At 33.4% G+C, this 4,839-nt stretch overlaps 1 pseudogene; it reads right to left on the bottom strand.

Annotated features, from left to right (window-relative positions):
- Positions 1 to 4,293: 4,293 nt before the first annotated feature.
- Positions 4,294 to 4,441, bottom strand: LOC129034490 (U2 spliceosomal RNA; annotated as a pseudogene).
- Between the last annotated feature and the right edge of the window lie 398 nt (positions 4,442 to 4,839).

Below are 4,839 nucleotides of genomic sequence, written 5' to 3'. Positions count from 1 at the left end.
CAAACTAAGAAGAGATAAATTTCAGCTAGAGTAAGAAAGATAAGACGGTGGGAAACAATGAATGACATTAGATCCTGGAAGAGGAACTGCATTTGGGAGGAAGAAAGGAGAGTGAGGAATATTTTTATCTATAAAGTTGAGATTTCACCTCATAGGGTTATGATGAGAATTAATTCGGAAAATTATATAAACCATTTAGCACCTTGCTTATCATGTTAAAAATCATGTAAAAAGAAATGTCATTTTTATTATTTAATGATCCATACAGAGTTGGGGTGGAAAGAATATTACAGAAAGAATCTAAAGTTCTTGGTTCTCAATCCAGTAGCAAATAGAGTAAAATAGGAAAATCATCTAATATTGCAGGATTTATTTTATCATTGATGAAATGAAAGATTTAGCTAAAATGATCTCTGGGATCCATTTTCACTCATAAATTCTGTGATTCTGGGACACCAAACAAATGTTTTATTCTTCTATATTTGCCCACAATACGCATTTTTTACACCCACAGGGAATTTTCTCTGAATCGTGGACTCAGAACCAGTTAAGTGCATGACTGACAGAACACATGAACTTTGAACAATTACATTCAAACATCAGGACAGTCTTTGTTAACATCACCAACTCTCTTCCTTATTACCAGTAAGTTTTTTTTATTCACTGTGTAAGGACCATTAATTCACATTTCTTATAAAGCTGTACAATGCAAATTGCATAAGAAAATAAACGTCTCTTTTCTATTACTTGGTGGAAAAGTTGATTTATAGTCCTTGAGAGAAAGAACTAAGGAAGAGAGTTAAAATTCCATTTACCATATGAGATTTTTAAAAATCTAGCATTCATGCATGTTGTGAAAATACTAAGTATCTCAAATAATGTGTAAGATTCTCCCTAGAGGTAAAGTTTTATATTGTCAAGACATTTTTTCTTTTATTTTTTCTATTGAGTAACTGTCTTTATGCTTTCCTTGTACCTCATACTATAAATTAAAAGATCAGTGTTTGGTGTCATTGCATTAACGAAGATTATTATTTACAACAATAGCTAGAAAGTGATTGCAGGTTTAAGTCCAGTAACTTGAGCAATTAAAACCCTTGTAGATTCCTTTGAGGTTTAAAAAATACATGTTGTTAAGGGAAGCCTATGTACTCAAGAAAGATAGCTATTGCTAGTGTACCTTCTTCAGGAAACCAAAACTGTCTCTCATCAAAAACTGCTTCTGGAAAAGACTAGAATTTTATTAACATCTTAGTATAGATTTAAAGAAATGAATCTCTTCTAACAACTAGATTTCAACCCTCTTTTCAGATTCTCTAATCATAAAAGCGAAACATCATAAAATAATTGAAGACTAATTGATAATTATAATGAACACCTGCCATTTTACCCACCTACTCTTTCTCTTTTTCTCATGCATTTCTCTTCCCTCTGTAAAAGTAAAAGCACTTTCTTTTCTTTTCCTTTTTTTTTTTTTTTTTTTTGAGACAGAGTCTGGCTCTGTCGCCCAGGCTGGAGTGCAGTCAACGCGATCTCGGCTCACTGCAAGCTCCGCCTCCCGGGTTCACGCCGTTCTCCTGCCTCAGCCTCCGGAGTAGCTGGGACTACAGGTGCTCGCCACCATGCCCGGGTAATTTTTTGTATTTTTAGTAGAGACGGGGTTTCACCGTGTTAGGCAGGATGGTCTCAATCTCCTGACCTCGTGATCCACCCCGCTCGGACTCCCAAAGTGCTGGGATTACAGGAGTGAGCCACCGCGCCCGGCCAAGCACTTTATTTTCTCTGGGGAACTGCCCCTCTATGTTTCAGTGTATCCCTTTTGGAAATGTCAACTGCAGTCACCTGCCACTTCATCCTAACTTCTGGCCAATCAGTGTGGGCTATTGACCTAAACATGAATGATGACACTTGTTTTCCCTGAAAGTTGGGTCTTGAGCAAAGTGACACACAATTAAAAATCTGGATGGAGAGTTATTTTGGATTTTGAGACTGCCAAAGACTTCCTGCAATGAAGATCTGCACTCTGACCTTCTGAGCTGCCTTGGTTCCCATCTTTCCTGTGGCTGGGTCCCTCCCTCTCTCTGTTTTTCCTGTGAGCACAGATGACTACATTGGTGAATTCAATCAAACATTTAAAGAAGACATAATACCAATTGTAACTGTATTCAGAAAACAGAGTGTATGTGAACATTTCCCACCTCATTTGATAAGGTCATTATATCAGATATTAAAGGGGAGAGAAATACATATACTTTATGCTATATATAAAAATAAATCTTTTTTATATATAGTGTTTATAAACAGATATAAATATATGTACTATAATATAGATATAAAAGAGAAAAAAACTACATACCAATATCACTCATGAACATAGATACAAAATTTTTTTAAATTATAAGCATAGTATCTACAGATTATATATAGTATATATATAAAATTATAAGCACATAGTATCTACAGATTATATATATATCATAAATATATATATGGAATATATGGAATAATGCACTATAACCAAACAAAAAATACAAGATTGAATTAATATTTTAAATTCAGTCAATGTAATCACCCCATTAACAAAAAAAGAGAGAAAAACCATATTATTTGAATAGATGCTAAAAAAGCATTTGATAAAATTCAACACCTATTTATACTTGTGAGGCTAACGAATGTCCTTGGAGGCTAATCCACCATGTTGATTTCTGATTAACCTCTGTTCTGGGAATGCTTCTCAGCTTTCTACTTTATCTACTATTAACGTAAATCCTATGCTTCTGTCAAAACAACCTTGACCTTAAGACCACAAGTCCTTCCCTCAGGCGGATTCACATAACTTTCTTGCCTTTTCTTGGGGAGTTGACTTCAGTTGCCCTGCACGTTTCTTCTCTATGATATATAAGCCCTGGATCTTGGTGGTAAGCACATGGATCCATGAACTGGTCTCTCGGCTGCCCTAGACTGTGGCTTCTGCTTGTAAATCCGTATTCAAGGTTTCTGAGAAACTGGGAATGTCGGGCTCTTTCTTTGTCCCCACAGCTTCCTTGGCCTTTTGGGGAAAGGTTTGCATATGCTTGCTCACCGTAGAACAATACTAAATAAAAATGTTCAGCAAACAAAAAAAAGAACATCTTTAAGATATAGTGCATCTACCAATATCTTAAAGCCAACATCATACTTGATTCCGAGAATTCAAATGTTTTCCTAAAAGGATCAGGAACAACACAAAGACATTTTTTCAAACAATTTCTATTCAACGCTGTACTGGAGATCTTGCTGAATACAATACAAAAGAAAATAAATAAAAGGCTTAAATAATGGAGAGATCACAGCACTGTGTACCTTAATAAATGTAAAGGAATTTACAAAGACAATAACAGACCTAATAAGTGAATTTGACATGGGTACAGAACACAAGGTCAATGTAATACATACATACACACATGAACAATCAACAAATGATTGCGAAATAAAATTGTTTAAATACCATTTACAATGAAATCTAAAAAGAAACAAAAATTATAGGAATAAATCTAATGAAATGTGCAGAAGGCATTTTTAGTGAAAGATATTTATACTGAAAGCTACAAAATAGTACTGATAGAAGAACAAAACAAATACAGAATTGACCTGGCCATGAGTTAGAAGATGCAATATTAAGATACCAATTCTCCTCAAATTGATTTACAGAATCAATAAGACCCAATAAAAATCCCAAAAGACTTTTTAAAAATAGAAATGAACAAGTTTATTGTAACAAGCATATGAAGAACAAGAAGACCTAGAATATCTAAGGCAATCTTGAAGAAGTACTGCAAACTCAAAGGACTTACTATAACTGATGTTACAACTCATTTTGGATCTATAAAAATTAGATATTATGCTGTTCATGAAAGGATACACAAATAACTGAAGGCACATAATCAACAGTACTGAAACAGACACCTATATAAGGTAACTTGAATTTTGATGTAAGAATCAATGCATTTCTATGTCTAAATGAAAAGTTCTTTCAACAGTTGATGCCACAGCAACTTCTTTTGAGGGGAAACAACTTGAATTTTACTTCACATCATACATAAAAAATTAATTTTAGGTTAATCATAGTCCCAGACATGAAAGCTAAGTCTATAAAGCTTTTAGAAACAAACATGGAAGAATGCCTTTATAATTATAGTATAGTCATATATTATTTAAATATGTCTTTAAACAATAACCAGCCAAGAGAATTTGATAAACTAGACTTCAAAAAAATGAAATATTTGCCCATCAAAAGTTATAGTTAGTAATATGAAAGGGTAAATCTCAAACTAGGAGAAAATGTTTGCAATATGTATCTTACAAAGGACTATTATCCAGGATACAAATGAATTACAAGAAGACAATAACTCAAGCTAAAAAGTTACTACACTTGATCTTAGCCAAAAGGCCGAGAAGCCATAAGTTAAAAAATTAAAAACACTTGTGAATACATACTTCACAGGAGATGATGAAAACCCAATAAGCACTTCATATTATTTGTTTCAATGCTAATACATTTTAAAACCAAAATGTGACATCAATTTACATCCACTAGAATAGTTAATAGTAAAAAGTCAAACAATTACAAGTGTTGAGGAAGATATGAGAAACTGCATGTCTTAGGTAAGAAAAGTAAATGTAAAATGATACAATCATGTTACAAAACTGTTTGACAGTTTCTAACTAGTTAAATACCCAACACCTTATGATTCAACAATTCTACTTCTATTAATAGTTAGGTACCCAAGAAAATTGGAAGCATACATTCATAAAAGATTTATATTACATTGTAGGCCGGGCATGGTGGCTCATTACTTT

This window comes from Pongo pygmaeus, chromosome 2 (genome assembly GCF_028885625.2).
Source record: "Pongo pygmaeus isolate AG05252 chromosome 2, NHGRI_mPonPyg2-v2.0_pri, whole genome shotgun sequence".
Classification (NCBI taxonomy): Eukaryota; Metazoa; Chordata; class Mammalia; order Primates; family Hominidae; genus Pongo; species Pongo pygmaeus.
Note: the sequence above shows the minus strand (reverse complement) of the source record. Positions and strands in the feature narration are given on the sequence as shown.